This window comes from Dromaius novaehollandiae, chromosome 4 (genome assembly GCF_036370855.1).
Source record: "Dromaius novaehollandiae isolate bDroNov1 chromosome 4, bDroNov1.hap1, whole genome shotgun sequence".
Lineage (NCBI taxonomy): Eukaryota > Metazoa > Chordata > Aves > Casuariiformes > Dromaiidae > Dromaius > Dromaius novaehollandiae.
Genome location: NC_088101.1, coordinates 71,170,719 through 71,188,529, shown reverse-complemented (window position 1 = coordinate 71,188,529; position 17,811 = coordinate 71,170,719). Strand labels below are relative to the sequence as shown.

At 41.6% G+C, this 17,811-nt stretch overlaps 1 protein-coding gene across 14 annotated transcripts in view; it reads right to left on the bottom strand.

The window, feature by feature from the left end:
- Nucleotides 1-17,811, bottom strand: part of LDB2 (LIM domain binding 2) — a 213,793-nt gene that overhangs the window by 136,426 nt on the left and 59,556 nt on the right. The gene's annotated exons all lie outside the window — the stretch shown is intronic.

The window sequence follows — 17,811 nt, the reverse complement described above, 5'->3', positions numbered from 1 at the left end:
GTGCATCCTCCCCTGTGATTTTTCGGTGTTGATGTCTATATGATATTTTGAACTAATTTTCTTAGATAAGGGTTTCATTCTAGTTTAAGAAAGGAGGTAAAACATTTAGTTTATTATACAATAAACTGTCTTTCATTTTGTCCAGCACAGCAAATAGGCAAAAATTTTCATCATCATAAACACAAGTAACTTCTTACATACACTTTGTCACACCTTAGAACGTTCTTATAAATCAGTTGCATATAGAGCAATCATGACTTCTCCTCCCTTCTCCTGCGCTGCATATCTCAAATGCTTGGTCCTAATCATGAAGAAACCTCAGCATTTAATTCTCTAATACTATATAACCTGATTATCAGCAACAGTTGACAAGAAAGTGATTTTGAAACTAAATATAATAGCCATTCCACTTCAATGTATTTAACATAAGTACAATGCTACCGTAGGTTAATTAAATACCAGCTAGTTACTTAAATGTAATTGTTGAGAGAAATCTTTACTTTCCAGTACAATACATGAGGTGAAAACAGTATTTTAAGATGACCTGTGTATTCTTACGCTTGCAGTAATACACCTACTCAGGACATAACAGTCACTAAAACAGTGCAGCATGTAATGCCTACACCAATCTACCGCTACAGGTGGGCTGCTGCCTCTGGAAACTGAACCAGGCATTTTCAGAGCTGGGTGATTAGCAACAGGGAGCCAAACCTCCCAGCCTAGCGCCTGGCCCCGTGCGCTGGCTTGCAAGGCTCTGCTCCAAAGTCAGGTAACAACAGAATCCACCTCTTGTTTAAGTCATTAAATACGGATATGTTTATGAACCGGACTTGAAATCTTTGGCGCAGTGTCTTCTGCTGCTCCGCGATCTTCCCCTTCTCTGAGGCCCTGAGATTTAAGTCGCTTGCCACATGCAGAATCAGCCCCGAAGCTGGAAATACACCTGGGAGGATGCTGCCGTCACACTCCTCATCACCACAGCAGCACGAGCACTTCGGCAGTCCTCCAGCATGCAAGACCAGCTTCATCCAGCTTACTGAGCAACAAGCGCCTCTTAAGGCCTCAGCAATATGTAACACAATCAGAGGACATTTGTTACCTTCACAAACAAAATAACCCCTGAGATAAAATGCTGACTTGAGACAAAATGTGCATCTATCATATTCATTATATGTGCACAGGCAGAGAAATAACTATGTGATCTTTTTAGGTCTGCTCCCATTTCTCCTAAAGATGTTATTATTGGGCTTCACTCCTAACTGCTGAGCAGGGCGTCTTTACTGCCCTACGACTTCACGTTACTTTGATCACTGTCAAATAGCCAGCAGAGGAACGGTAAGGACACCTCTTAGCACTCCAGCTCCCGTCAGAGCAGCCCGAGGGGCGCTTTGGCTGGTTCGGGGCCGCTGGTGCTCCCCTTCCTCACCAACGCTCGTCCCAGGCAGCAGCGGCCTTCCCAGACCGAGGCAGGGCAGAGAGGCCGGGTGCCGCCGTGCTCGCTCCATAATTCCACCACACTCACACAGAGGCATCGAAAATGCCCCCACCTGGCCAAAATCTGTTGTCACGGGGAGCGGCTGCTCTGCCCTGTTTGCTGGCGTAAAGCTTAGGGGGCTCTGCGTCTGCAAGCACCGTTGCGCCCATTAGCTGAGTAGGCACGATGGTGAGCCCAGAGCAGGTAGGTGTTCAGCAACACCCCCGCGCCGGCCGCCAGCAGCTGCCCCTGCGCTCTGAGTGCCGACGCTTCGCTCGTGACAACTGCGCCGGTTGGTACCACAAGCCCACACAGTCGTCCAGCGCCCAGGCAGCAACTACGAGTTACCACTCCTGGGCATCTGCCAAAAGAGAGGCTGCAGCATTTTTTAAGCGAGATCTCTTGGCCATACGTCTTGTCATTGCAAAGGGGGAGGGAAGGAAGGGATTTAAGCAATGCTAGATACCACATGTGCAGCTCTGCTGTGGGAAAGCAATTGTTAACTCAGTATTTCAGTATCTCTAGAGCTACTAATGCAAAATCCAATAATAAGAGAAGCAAAAGGGAAGCATCGCATAATCGCGATGCAAATGCACACAGGAAACAGGGAGACGAACACGGGGAAAAGCGCAGGGCCTCACCTCAAAACCACAAATACTTGCACTCACTCTTGCTTCCAAGAAGTCTGAAGGCTATGAAAATGTGGAGACTGAATTACTGTGGATTCTCTCCCTGGATAAATAAAATATCCAGGCTCTGTCACAGTTTGAATACTGTCCAAGGTCTTTATCTTGTGATTTTGCATACTTTCTATCAGGAAGAAGTAAAGATAGAAAGTACCTCCCCACACGTACCTACACATGTATACACACACACGCGCACGCACACAACTTAACGGGATCCATGAGCCCTCTGCCAAGCCCAGATGCACTCTGCCGCTTAGTTCGCCTCCCTCGTCACAGGTGGGCCTGACTCCTCTCACTGCCACGCGGTGAACGAAACCAACTGCCCTGTCCCCCAGCCAAGCGGAAGACGAAAATGGATCGACTTCTTAGGGAAAAAATGAGTAAAATCATCCCCCTTTTCCTGCAAAAAGGGGGTGGTGAAGGCAAGGCTGCCCCCAGGCATCTTTAACTTCTGCTCTGACAGGTTACAGGGGATTTTGCCAGAGTAATTATTTTTCTATTCAACAATAATGAGAAATTACCATGGCAACCTCCCTTTCACGTAGTGCACTCACACACTCAAACATTGAAATAATGGACTAAACATAACAAAAAATTAATACTTTGAAAAATATTTTTTATTAAAATAAACTTAAAAGAATAGGTCAAAGGAGAGAAAAGGGCAGGGACAGTCTTCGAGTTGGGTCAGGAGTGAAGATGACACACGAATGTATCCAGCTACCAAAGCAGCAAAATGTCTTCTGCCACAACTGCCATTGTTCCTCCTGATCACCTCCACCCCTATTATTATTTGTAATTTGAAGCATGGTTCAACTCTGAATAGGGTCTCCAAGTAAATGGAAGCCTAGGGTTTCAGTATTTTTTTTCTGACTCTGATTTCTTTGGCAAATGTAATCAGATTTTGAGTACAATGATGTTCTTTCTCCCCCTCCATCTAATAGTCCCACATATTCACTGTGGGATCTGAGAGTCAAGCTGGGTTCTTCTTTACACCTTACACACTTACGTGATTAAGAGCCTGCAAGCCAAATGAGGCTTTTCATCTTGCCTATGATGGTGATTGCTGAACCAAAATAGATCTTGCAGCTGGACTATAAGGCTAACTGAGCCTATGGCATTTTCTCCAAATTCCTTTATTTTTGTTTAATGACTGGGAAGGTAGAACAGAGAGTTCACGTGTAAGCACAGCACACGACACCATGTTTGGGAGAAGATGCAGACAGAGCCGGAATGCAGGACAGAACTGGAATTCAAAATGGTTTTGACAGATTGCAGAAACGATCTGAAACGAAGATGAAATTCAGTAAGTGTTGTGACAAAAGCACAAATACAAAACGGGGAATAACTTGCTAAGCACTACTGCAGAAACGGGCCAGACTGTAAACCAAATATGTCAGCAATCTGTTGCTGTTGCAAATACGGGAAATGGGACAGAATTCCCGGCCACTCCCCCAGCCTCTCCCGGCAAGACCCACACTGGGAGAGCCCATCCACACCTGGGGGCTGTGCCCAGCTCCGGGCCACCCACGGCCCAGAGACAAGGACAAGCTTTGAGAACCCAGCTGAGAAGAACAGGAATTACCTGAGTTAAAAATGAACGACCCTCTCCAAAAAATATAGGAAGCGAGGCAGAAGGAACCGGGTGTATCTAGCTCAAGAAGGAAGAAACGGGGAATCTGATGACAGTCCTCAACCATATAAAAAGATTGCTACAAAGAGAAGCGGGATCGCGTGTTCTCCGGGGCTAACGAGCAGAGGAGAGGTAATAACCAGCTATTTGCTGCCCCGGCGGGTCCAGTGGTCAAGCGCCCTGGGGCGCTGGGGAGGGTGGCGCAGCGCCCGCCGAGCAGGGCGATGCCCGGCGCAGGGTGGGCAACCCCACTGCCACGAGCCCCCGCCGCAGCCCGGCCCCACGGGGCCCTCGGCTCTGCTCCGCCGACGCCAGGCGACACAGGCGACGGAGCTCTGCCCTCTCCCGCACGTCGCTCTCGGCGGCACGTGTGGGACAGGTGTCAATAGTGCATTAAAAAGACAGTCATTAAAACAAATAAATGTGATGCAGAATACACACACAGAGGAAGCACATCTGTTGCGAGACGGCGCCTTTTTTTATATAATCACTTTTCAGGGAAGGACTGAATTTTAAACATCAACCTATGCGGCTTGGCATTGTGCAAGGCAAAAATAAAAAGAGAGGGTGCCCTTGGGAGCTTACATTTTTCTTCTGGCACCTGCAAGCCTTCCCTATTGACACTTGCTATTTTCAGAGCTCTGTACGTCCCCCCTCCTTTTGGCAACACGCGCGCGTCTCATATCCTTTCAAGTTAACCCTGCCCAAGGAAACTGCTGTCTCCCCAAGGGAAGAATGTTATTCCACCCCTCCCCGCTTTCCCAGCAAATCCAGCTACCCTGGAGCTTTTGAAATGCAATTCAAGATAAGATTTCGCCATTAAATACACCTGTAAAAACTGCGCAGCCATGACAAATGATGACACTCGCAAGATGAAGTATCGCAAGGATCCTGACACTAATGTTTATATTCAGAGCACACTCACAGACCATCAAAAACAAAACTCCAGAAAACTGGAAACTAATCACTTTCCCCATTACCTTTATTTTGGACCTGGCTTGAGCCTACCCAACATATTTAGGGTTCTGGTACAAATTTCACTGAAGTAACAAATTAACAGGGATCCATATATCTTAATTTTATACATTTTGACATTTGAGCACAGATCTGTAGGTTTGGCCCTGCAACACACAATCTCTTCCTGATCTGGCAAAGGGTGTTTTTGCTACGGTTTACATAAATTCTGTACAGCAAAATGATATTCGGATAGTCTTAAGTTGATTTGCTTGGAAACAGTATGAATGGAGTAAAAGTGGAATATTCATGCACAGTACGTAGGTGAGAAATCTATACAGGCAAATGGCCTTCTATCATTGTACAGGATAATGAGCAAAATCAGGTACAAGAAAAGGATGCGAGTGACTGTCACTCAGAACAACTTTCCTAGCAGTATGTGGTGCTAGTACCACTCTTAAAAGCACCTGAAAAAAACCCTAATCTGGTTGCCCAGGGCTACTCCTGTTGCTCTTGCTTTTGTCATTCTATCTTATTTTTTTATCTTAGACAAAATGCATAGAGTCAAACACTCCTGTAATCTTGCAATTAATGGTACCTTACCGAACCACTGACTGCCCTCCCCCAACTAGGAATGCCTGCCTCTATTTACTTCCATTCATTATTTCACACATATTCACAGTTCTAATGGTGTTGCTTGCTTTTATTTCACTTACTAGTGTGGCTGGATGCCATTGCTCAAACAACGTGTAGTAAACCTGGCAGAAAGATTTTAAGACTTAGCTTTGGCCATAAGTCATTTTCTGTTCCATTATATACTTCCAACTTCTTGCCAAAACTCTACTCAGTGCCCAAAGCGTATCAGTTTCTTCAGCTTTCTTATTAATTAATTACATTATTGTTTACATTCCACTTTGGAACTTATCTTAGTTTGTGCAGTAAAGAAACACCACCACGTTTCCGTTTCTTTGAAAAGACAGAAAATAAAGACAGAAAATAGTTGTGCAACAAACACGCACAGCAATAGTGCCTTAAAGAGAAAATGTGTACTGACTCCCATGCAAAAAGTGGGCAAAGACTCTAGTCCTGATGTAAATCTGAAGGAATTTTAAGAATGAGAATTTTGAAGATAGTTTTACAAGCTAAAAGCTCGTAATGGAAAGCTACTCTTAAAATCCACTGGAAGTTCAAATAGATCAAGGATCATACTTTTATTGCCTATAACATCTGTGATACCTCCACACCATGATGTAACAAAATACAGAAGAAAGCAGCAACAGCTCATTTTCTGAAAGGGGAACTTTGCAAATCAGACATTAATTATTTGAGTCCAGATAGAAACAAACAAAAAGATGAGAGAGGCTCTGCACAATATGCCAAGTGATTCGTGCCATTTTCTTGATGCATTCTGGACCTGGGGCCCTGAGAATCAGCATCGCTACAGCAGAACAATTATACTGTAATTTTTCTGTCTTGCAACTCAGTTTTGCAGATACTCTATTTTGAGATAGTGTCACTTAGATTCTCAAATGGCAGGTCCTCATTCGACTGTTAAATCAGAGGTTCAGATTAACTGAAATATGCTGACACTGATAGGAAGAGGAGATACAGCTCCCGTATGTTTAGAGGCACAGCTGTCCTATTTCTTTTTATTTGGTCATTAAACTATGCCTGAATGAGAGACTTTTTGTCAGAGTGGTTGTGGCAACTGCTTGCTGGCAAATAGCAAGACAAGTCCACACATAGCTATGAAAGTATAGTTATTCCATTACATCTAAGCCCCGCAATTTTACCATCTACACAGATGTTATGTGTATTTCAAGTTGGATATCCTTTTAGAATTGGAGTCCTTACAATTATGGAGATTTTCTAACTTAAGCTTTCAGGAAAGGATAAGATGGCAAGCTAGCTGGTTCAGTTTAATAATAGAATCCACAAAGAATGCCTGGTCTCAAACCTATTATTTGTCATTGTTTAAATTTTACTGCAGCTTGTCGACAAAAGAGAAATGAATCCTTAAATACTCACTCTGTGCATGAATCACTATTCCCCTACAGCAAACATACACAGATTGCGGTGTTTAATGCCATCACGGTAAGCAGTACAAAGCAGAAAGGGTTAATTTATGAACTGGGTGATTTCACCTGCATTTTTAAATTCAAATCATTATTTCTACTCCTGACTGGGAACTTGCACCTATAACACAAGAATGGATAGGAGAAAGAAAGGGAAAACAACAGCCATGAAGCTGGTCTCAAGGAGGCATATTCTACTACCAATTCCTTATTGTCAGCACGGCACCATCCTTGGTATTTCACAGCAGTATAATCAGTGACAATCAGAAGATGCTCTTTTGTCCTTCTTATGAAGTATTTGGGATAAGATTGCCTTTGGTCTCTAGGGGTAAGACCTATATTCTGACTGTGTGAACAAAAAGACTGGGCATTAACAACTACATTATGACCGCAGTGCAGTTGTTAACAGAGATAGACACATCCACCCCGGTGTAGTATCTGTTTGGCCTTGGTACATATAGTGCATGCTAAATCCATATTCAAAGTCGTTTGAAATTTCAGCCCTCTTTTCAGTAGACGTGCAGATGTGTCTAGCCGCCTGACAACAGTAGAGGATTTCCTTTGTAGTATTCTCCATCCATGATCATTGCAGACAAATCACAGACTTGAGTTTCGTGTTTATCAAAAATCAACTGTGGTTACTCTTCTCCTTTCTGTAACAGAATACTCAAAAGCCTCAGCCTTTGAGAATGGTTTATAGAGATGGAATATTAAGTGTGTCTATTATCTATTGTACTACCGCCAGTCATATGAATGTTCTTATTTTATTCTGACATTTTGACCTGGTTTCTTTTTTACCTTGTTTACTTCCATCTATATGAGTAAATGGAAGCTACTATGCCATCTATCCCAATGAAAAGGCAATAACGAGTATTGCCATCAGTGAATATAGAACATCAAATATCATATGTCACCAGGGCATGGAAAAAAGTAATATTCCCAGCAACATCAGTAAAAGAGTCTCTCTGGGTGCATCTACCCAACAGAATCAACTCCCGAGGCACTAAAATGCTCGTGCCAGTTATTACAGTGAAAGTAAGCTTACGAAAAAAACTATTACTAACAACATTTAAATACTACGTCAATGGACAGCAGAGACCCATCACAATCTTGGACACCTCCATTTCACACTGGACTCTCACCACTTGCCCTTGCTCACTGGAGTCTCACTAGAGCTCTAGGCACATTTCAGACAGGTACGAAGTTACGGTCTTTGCCTCTGAGGAACTACAATCTAAAGTATGGGCTTATCCATAACATAGTGCATTTTGAAAGGTAAGAAGCAGCTCTTCCGTTGACCTGGAAAACACTCTGCTTTTAATTCTTGTGCCTTCTTCTTGGGCAAATATAGTGGTTAAAGTGGGGAATGGGATCCTAGATGAGACAAAGTACACTTCTGGCTTGTGTTCCAGCTTTTTAGCAAAGTATCAAAATGGTGACAGGCTGAGAAATGCAACAATGAAGAGTTGATTTTAACATATACTAAGATTAATGGTGTTGGAAAGACATATAGGTGAGAGGATTTATCTCCATATGACACTTATATGATCTTTTACCCTACAGGACTTTGAGAAGGCTCTTGTTAAGATTATGACTTAGCAAAACATTTTTAAAATTAAGGAGATGCTTAAAATTCTTTGCTGGACTAGGATCCAAATATGTATTTGTTAGCCTGTAAGTCAAATTACTTAATAAAAAATATTACTTCCTATTAAGCTTTGCAAACCAGATAAGAACATATCACTATATTGGACAGCTCTGTCTAAGCAGAGCTCTTATTTCTTGGGAAGGTACATGAAGTGGAAGAGATCCAGCGTATCGTATGTCACATCTCCTTTAGAGGACAGGATTATTACATGTAATCTCATGCCTCAAGAGCTTAATTTACCAATAACTAGTCAGAAAAAGAGAAAACATTTCAGATTATAGCTGGAAGTGCAGTGAGGAAAGTATTTAAGAAATCAGTCCTTTTTGTTTTTTTCTATTTACAAGCATATCTGCACTTTAAATTATATATTGTTTTCTGCATTTAAGTGCTTAATGATATAACTGTGGTTCTGGGTGCTCAGTTATCACCCAAATAAATTGTAAGAAAGAGCACTATATAATTCCAGACAGGGCAGGGAAGCAAAAGTGTTTTACGGAAATTCTGTTAAGAAGCAATGGTAAAGAACAGAATCAAGTTCTTTGTTATATATTAATAATATACTGTATCATTTTTGTATAAACCGTGCATATTCTTTAAGCTAAAAATACTGTGGAAATTAACTAACAAGTGGGTAAGACAGAGACAGTCACCAGAAAATTATGTCCCTTAAAAGATCAATCACATTTTTTATTCAACTCATTTCAGATGCCAAAATCTTAAGATTTTTCTGAAATGATTATATCTTAACTATAGCAAAAGTACTTTTCAAGTTAATTCATGTATGTATTCTGTACTTATTAGGGTTAGTATTCACAGCCATTTCTATCAACTGGCAATGTCAGTCTACAGCAAATGTTGTCTGTGCTGAATGTGTCTTTCAGAATCTAAACTCTACTCAAGAGGAAGACAAGAAAAAAGGTATGGCCGAGTTCTTAATTAATTAAGTTCTTAAATTCATAATTAAGTTCTTACATTCATATTTTAGACTTAACTTACTTGATCAAATTTCCAAAACTGCTGCATAATCAGTATCATCCATATAACCTAGTTGAGACATTAATCAACTGAAGTGGTCAGATGCTCAGGTTTTTGAAAATAATACAGCTACATTTGTTGCTTGTTATTTTTGCTACACGAATGTATGTGCATGCAAACTTGGACATTTATGCTGAGATTTTCAGAGCTAATGAAAAGACCCATGCATCCATTTCCCCTCAAACTCAGTGAAAACAAGATGTTGGAATATCCTCCACAGCGCTCCAGACCCCAGTGTGAACGCGGAACTTGCTGCCATTGCCGAACGCAGGCTGCAGACAACAGGGCTGGGATTCATTTTGCCCCAAGACAGTTGTCTAAATTCATAGGAGATAAAAAGCCTCCTGGAGATATCCGTCTCTTCACTGACTGTAGAAGGAGCCGAGGGATTAGCTCAGCCTAACCATATCACTTTCACAGGGATAAAGGTAGGTAAGATAAATCCTATCCAAGGTACCACCGAGAATTCAGAATTCAGGAAGGAAACTGGTTGAGGTTTTGGGAGCTTACATAGTGAAGAGCAGGACAAACACCAGCGGAAAGCTGGGTGAAACAACTGTATCTACTTTGTCTAGATTTTTACAGTCTTGGCAGAAAAAACTATAAATGATGTTCAAGTTTTTTCCTCATAATGCTCAAAGCTCTCCAGGCTGCCAGGTTCCTGCCGTTTCATATAAAAAGCTCCGAGTGGCAGACAGAAGTTGGAGCACTGGGTAAAGATTTCTCTGCCAGTATGAAATGTTTTAAATGAAGAAGATGTGATTATTTGCCTGGCTTCCTAACTTCACTCCCCAGCTAGCCATACTTGCCAACGCAGGCTGTCACGTCCTGTATTTTATTTATTTTTTCAATGCTAAGATATTCCCAAACAAAATACAATTAAGGATTGTTCAAATGTGTCTTCCTATCACCTCAGAAACCTGAGACAGAAGGAAATTCTAAGTCCAGACAACACGTACCAAATAGTGCCATTTCTCCCGTGTTACCCTGCTACCCTTGTGTCACTCGGAGGCTGCCTGTTCCTACGCACAGCACACACCAGTGGGCCTGAGACCGCCACGGCTGCTTTACGCACAAGCAAGAATGAGGAGCTGGCATTTGCCCACCGAAGTGGGAACGGCTGGGGAATGGGTCGCACGCGAGACCGCAGAAGATTCTCCGCATAAGCCCTTGCTTCCGAGTTGACGTGGTGAGAAGCACTATGGGCACGGAGCAGGGAGCTCTCTGAGCTGGCGTTTACATTTGCAAATTAAAATTCTGATGAAAATGGCGATGTCTGAATCACCCATGTCAAAAATATTGAAACTCTGCTTCTAAAAGGAAAGCTATTTAGAACCAAAACTTTCTACCGCTTTTGTTGCTCTAATATTATATAATAGGTTAACAGATGACTGACAAGGATGTTGTGGTAGCTCAATAACACAAAGGATATTCTCGCCCTGAAAGGCACCAGAAGAAATACAGAGAGAATGAAGTACATACTGGGAAACCCAGAGGTGGTGATTATAGAGTGGTTGTGTATGTTTGTTTTAATTATTAACTTTAAATTTTCACTTCAAAGAAATGGGAGAATTTACGCCTGCCAAGAAGCGCTCCCTTTCAAAACTCTGTCTGCACTGAGCAAAGTAAGTACAGCTTTCTTCTAAATGGCATATCTTACCTTGTCAACCTCATTTAAAGTAAAAAGGCATCAGTAGTAATAATGAGCATGCAGTTTAGTGAACAATTCCTTCACAGAAGCTAGCTATTACATATTGTAACAAATTAAAAACTCTGAAAAGTCTTTGCGGGTCCCCGGAGAAATGCTATTTAATAAAGCAAACACTGATATTGAATGTGACAGAATTCCATTTGCTGCAGAATCCCATCCAACCGCGTTTGGCTGCGGCTGAAGCAATTAGAGAAAGCTGTGATTTAATGATTATGCTAAAACCCTAGACAAACAAAGCTCTCACCTACCAAGTGGCCACTTAGCTGTATCACTACCACCAAAATGTATAAAAATCCTTGTAGGATTTCATTTGTTGTCAGTCAACTAGTAGCAACATGAGCAATTATTTACTAACAATGCCTAGTTACTAGCTACCCTACTGCTTAAACATGAAAAATGTATACAGTAAATTTAAACAAGGTAAGCAAGGCCAAGTGTGAACTACTTAATGTTGGGGAAGTCACCCACTAAGGTCATACTTGCAGCTGAGACCTAATACGATCCAGTAGAAAGATCACAACAGGTCAGAGTTTCATCCTTTTTTTAAAAAAAATCTTAATATTGTATATGATAATCCACTGGGGTTTCACCTCTAGGTCTATAAACATCTAATGAAATTTTAAACATCTTTTCATCACAGCAGTAGCCTCCTGTGAACTACAACCTATCACTTCAGACTCTGTGGATCTGTTAGATCAGCAGTAAAGCTTATTCACTTGAGATTTCTTGTCTTTTGATGGACAGTATTTGGCCTTCGCCATTTTCTAATGCCGTTAAAATTTCCTTATATAAAGTTGTAGGACCTCAAGCAGTATAAAAAAAATCACAGTATGAAGTGACAATCTGGAAAGCTTATTTATGGAAAGCTTATGAATTCTTTTGGAAACCATGGACTTTCTTTGTGTGTTTATGTCAGATTAGAAACTCCACTGTGAAACCTGACTGAGGTGTCTGATTTGTAACTCCCCTCTTAGCCTCATAGTCTAGTGGGTGACACCTAGGACTGCTGATGTAGATTTTTACCTTGGTTGTCTTCCAGATGAAAGCATCTTAAGGCAAAGGGAAAGCAAAGCCTTGGAAAAAACAGTTCCCTTCCTTCCCAGTTTCTTTAAAGAAACAGGATATAGAAGCACGGTGCATTTCTACAGCAAACAAAAGCATCAGGTGTTGATAGAGCCTTTTAAAACCATAAAGGATACGAAGTCTGGGAGAAAGCTCAAAGACACAGAAAACTACTTTAGGAAAGAAAACAGTTTTGCTTAGCATCCTGACTCACATATAGAATTGCTGCAAACAAAAAGTGAAATAATTTATAGAAGCTACGTATAGGAATGCACTTCTCTGGAAGCTCACACCTATATTTAAAGATCTAAATCTTCATGTCTTTACAAAGGCATATAGTACGGGTTTGTCTTTGGTGGTTGTTTTCTGGTTTTGGTGTGGGGTTGCTGCAACTATGTATTTCTAGCTAAAATAAGGAATAATTGTGTTTAGAATCTTAAAAAAAAAATTAAACTGTTCTGTGTTCCTCAAGAGTGACCCATAAAGCCAGAGCATCTAAAATTCCAGAGCTTTTCTGGGAAGATTTGTGTTCAGGCTACTAAAGAACCTGGGAAGGCAGAATAGCCTTGACAAAGCAAAGAAACTACACGGTCCCGTTTCGGGGAATGTGTAACTGAGGGAGGAGCCATCATCCAGAAGTGAGACAGAAAAGTCAACAAAGATTCTGTGCTAATGTTTTCTTTGACTAAGAGAAGTTTAAGTCAAGCCCAGTCTGGAGTATCCAAACCAGCCTGGTTTCCACCAATGCAGTGACAACTGCTGTAAGATGTTATATTTCTATGCACCAGGTTTTCATTAGAGCCTCCTTGTAGCTGGATCTCTCTCTAGGTATTCACATAAAGATTATGTCAAAGTCTCACAGATCCTCTTCTGCAATTTGGATGCCAAGCATTCAAACATTTTAGGATTCTCCTTCTCCAGACTAGCTCCTCCACAATCAGCTTAATTTTCAAACCTGATTCCTGTACGACAAGCTGAAGGATCACCTCTCTGCTCTAGAGCAAATGACTTACGTTCTTTTTCCTCCTTCCTTTTTTCTCAGTTCCATGGTCTGATTGTCAAGAGCTTTTTTCTACAAGCAGATACACTGAAAGCACACATGCATATCCACTTTTTTATTGATAATCTCAGCTCATCTAGTGGTGTCTGCTGGATCAGGTCATCACTCTCTTAAAATCATATATTAAGTCATCCCTGGTCTGAGGCACTCTAGAATGAATGTGAACTTTTCATAACCTCCACAACATGTGAGGTCTGAAAACAGTAAGAGGCCCATCAGAAACCGCCAGGTCAGCACAAAGCCCTCCATGTATCTAGCAGCGTATCAGCAAGGACAAAGGAGTGTACTGAAGATCAAATATGCTTTGTATTAAGCAAGCAGCTCCTTGTTCAGACTCTTAAAAATGTTCCTGTTCAGTAAGGCTCAACATCTGGTAGGTGTCAGAGTTGGGCTGGCTGCCTTCTGACTCGATTCACCGCTCCCCAGCACAGCTGCCAATTACAGCCCGTGGCGTCCTGAAGCCTCAGTGGACTCACAGAACAGGTACAGAATCAAAGCAGCTTCCCTGTGTCTCCCTGAAACTATGCCTGCACCTTCATCTGAAGGGACCACAAGCTGGATTAAGTTGTCAGCACCTTCTTCATCCCTCTGCCAACATTCCACGGACACCAATTAGTAACAACCAAGGAGGCAATGCCAAACTGCCCAGGGGGAATGGCCTTGAAACTGCAGAAGTACCGAATATTTTCAACTAAATTACACCATGTGCTTCAGACATACACTTTTATGGGTTGTGAGCCAATATATACCAACTGATCCCAGTGGTCAGGATGGGACAAGAAAATGTAAGTGTTCCCTAAGTTACACAGGATGAGTCTCACAATCAAGAATGTCATATGGAAATACCTCACCTATTCAACCACCAGAGGCAGTGCCCTGCAAACATAAAAGGAAACATGATGTTCCACAATGTTCCTATGATAATAAGCACAGTAGTCAGGCATACTAAATGTCTCCCAAGAAATGTAAGGTGAAAAGGTGGTACTGCATGAAGTAACCACCTCTCTAAGAACTGATGTTTCCTACTTGAAAGATTATACTCCCTTTTCATTCCTAGAAAATGTCCACTTGCCAGGTGTACTTATATTTAATCAAGAATTTCCATACTTCCAAGGAGGTCAGAATGTAGGGCCTCAATTCTGTCAGATTTTGCAAGAGAAAAACCCAAAAGTAACTCACTCCACAGTGAAATAAAGAAAAACAAGCACACAATCTGTTCACTCTAACTACTGTTACCACAAATGCCTCTAAGAAAATAACTATGTATCACGTTTCAATTTGCAAAATGCTTATTTCCCACCCAGACAACGATCAAAAGAATTTGAGGTATCTTTCTGATCTACAGGTTCTGCCCCAGGTGAGATGCAGCAGTCTCATTCTACATGGCATGGTGTTTGGAGCAAAGGGTTAGACCTGGTAGCTTAACATTTGAAATAGTTGGTCTTCAGGCTCTACCTTCTTGCTGCCAGCTCAGAGCAACTAGGTTCCCTATTCTTCTGTTGCAGGCTGCGCACTCCGTAGTTTGTCCTACCAAAAATTAATTTGAAATCAGGGCACTCAGCTTCTGTGGACAGACATTAAAGTTTCTGTGTTACTTTTCTCAAGAACAGGAGGCAATGCTACTGGTAGTTGTGGTTGCAAAGAGAAGCTTGAGTGTAACGAAATGTATGTTAAATATGAGCAAGGGAATTAAAAAAAGCTCGTTTTTTCTTTAATGCCATGACATTTAAGCCAATCTCATGATCTTTCAGAGCCTGCCTCTGCTTTGTATACAACCATAAGTGGTTTTGCATTTGTAATGGTTTATGTTCATTCTCATGGCCATCAGTAACAGACCTGGAAGCTCATTTGGAGGCAGGGCTCTAAAGAGAGTGCAAATTTCTCATTTGTAGCAGAAGAAACCATGATCACCTTTGATATTTTCTTTTCTCATACCAGCCTCTTTGATTTGAGTGTTGGTATCAAAAGAAAGTGACCGGAACATATTAAAGAAGATGCAAGTTCCACTATTCCCTGTTGCACGACTTAAAAACTAACGATTCATTAATATCCACACAGATCTGCTTTGGAGGCACCTGATCAGAATTCAACACTAGATATCACAAACATCTGAGAGTACTGCCAATGCGTTTTAAAAGGAACTAGAAGCATCATGTCTTATACATTATTTCCATTGCCTTCACCTGCAAAAGCTGTATCTCTGCTTCAGTGACAGAATAAATACATGGAAATTTATTTTTTCTGCCATTTGTCAAAGGTGGGAGCATTCTGAATCAATATAAGAAAAAAATCAGCTTATTTTATCTAATTCATGACATACTGCCCACTCATAGAAAAAGAAAGATGGCAGCTCTCCTTCCTTCATGCTTTGATAGAAAGTCAACAGAGAAGTAATACAAACTGACAGGTTTTTATGACTGACCTCCTGATACCTACTGGTGCATAAACATGCAGTTGTTAAAACTTATCACTGGGGCCAGGGTTATCCCCTCTTGACTAAGAGTCTGCCAAGTAGTAAATGAGTGAGCTAAAAATAGAGTTCCAAAATAATGCATTCTGTTCAGCTGAATCTGCCACTAAAATGACATACCACTATGCCCCAGAACGTCTCCAAACAGGAAAGCTGAGATATCAAAGTTTCATGTCTTCACTTTGTAGACGTCCTGAGTTGCACACATAACTCCATGACTACGAAGGCTGTCTATACGTCTCTTTGGCCACTGACATCCTGAAAGCGGTGAGCTTATGGCAGCGCCAACCAGAGTATTTGGTTGCAGAGCAAGGCTTAACAACTCCCCTCCCCGGTGAGCTCTTCTGCTCTGCTCTGGGGCCAAGCCTCTGTAATGATGCACTGTATTTTTTATTTTATCCGGCCCTGTTTGATTAGCTTTAAATCACTGTGATAAATGTCACCTGAACCATGCCCTGAAAAAATTATGGTGTTCTTTTGTATACAGTTCCTGCTATATACTATTTAGAAATAAAGGTGGCTTTTGAACAATAAATATTCTGAGAACAATTCTATCAAGGCAAGGCCCATAAAATTCAGCCAGAGAAAGTAAATCCCACTTCTCAAGAATTCAATTTAATGCCTTATCCTACCACCACGCTGGTGAAAAATCTACAGGCAGTTGTTTGTAGTGCAACAGTCAACAGAAGTAGTGCCTGAATATTGTAAAAATCTTTCTGTAGGGAGTTCTTCAAATTACAAATCTGATCTCAATTTCATTTATTTATTTCAATTTCTGCAACCAAAGTTTAGTTCATACAAATGTCTGTGAACAATGAATTTTGAGGCATGTTGCCAAGATGAATGTAATCATCAGAAGAAAAATCATTTATACTGAATTTATTTCCAGTGGAGACAGTGGTAGCTTATAAAAAGGAGTTGCAGAATTAGGGAATAGAAAAACCAGCATGAAAACCTACCATTGCTACTAGTTAGTCTGCCATGTGATGGGACTTCTGTTGGGATTTCTGTTTGCTTAAAAAAACCTAGGAAATTATGAATAAATGTGACCAATCATAAAGCAAGAGTAGCAAATCTGAATAGAGAGAGGAAATGTGTTGCAAACGGTTCATGAACCATAAACAGTGAGATATAATACTTATCTGAACAGCTTCCAAAAGCAGTAGCAAAATTTATGATCTGCTTTTGAACAATTCATGAATGAAAAGTTTAGAGATACATTGTCTAGAAAGTACAGGAAGGCAGATCCAAAGAGTGACTTTATCACCTAAAACTGGACTGGGTCACTTGAAGTCCATCGCATCCCTGTTTTTAATTAAAAAGCCTCCACGAAGCAATCTCTCCCCTCTGAAAACACTGCTATGTCTACCCTGAGGGATGCCAAGGGAGACAGGGTGGCAGCTCAGCTCCTGCCCAGCACATCTCTGCAGCAGCGGCAACGTGCTTCGGAAAGCGACGGCCGGCACCTAAGTCCCTGGCAGGGCTGGCTCTGGGAAGCGTGAGTGGGCAGGAGAAAATTTCATATAACATATCAAAAGTGCCTCTCCAGCACCCAGGCAGTGCTCTAATTTGCAGTCTGAAAGAGGCACTGTTTACTCCTTCTTAACCTTCCTTTGGAGGCTCTGTCACTGGTTTTGGAAGGGAACACAAATGGGCCCAAGGAGAGACGAAGCAAGAAAGAACGAGAGTCTGGAGCTACAGGAATAAAGCACTGCTGGCAGATAGGGACCTCGGCTTTTTGTTGGCTAACCAACAGCTTTCTATGCAAACGCTCTCTACCCACATCTACATTAGCAAGTTGCAACAGGAGCAAAACAGCTGGTGCTGACAATCCAGCACCCACAATATATGGACTTTGGGGGGAGAGGGAGGAGGAGAGAACAGTTTAATTTCAATGAGCTTTTCACCGGTCCCATGGACTGAAGGCCCAGGCGCAGTGGGAGACCTTTAGGTACGCTCCGGGAGCATGTCCTGTAGTTTGACCCCAAAGGAATCCAGTTCGCACA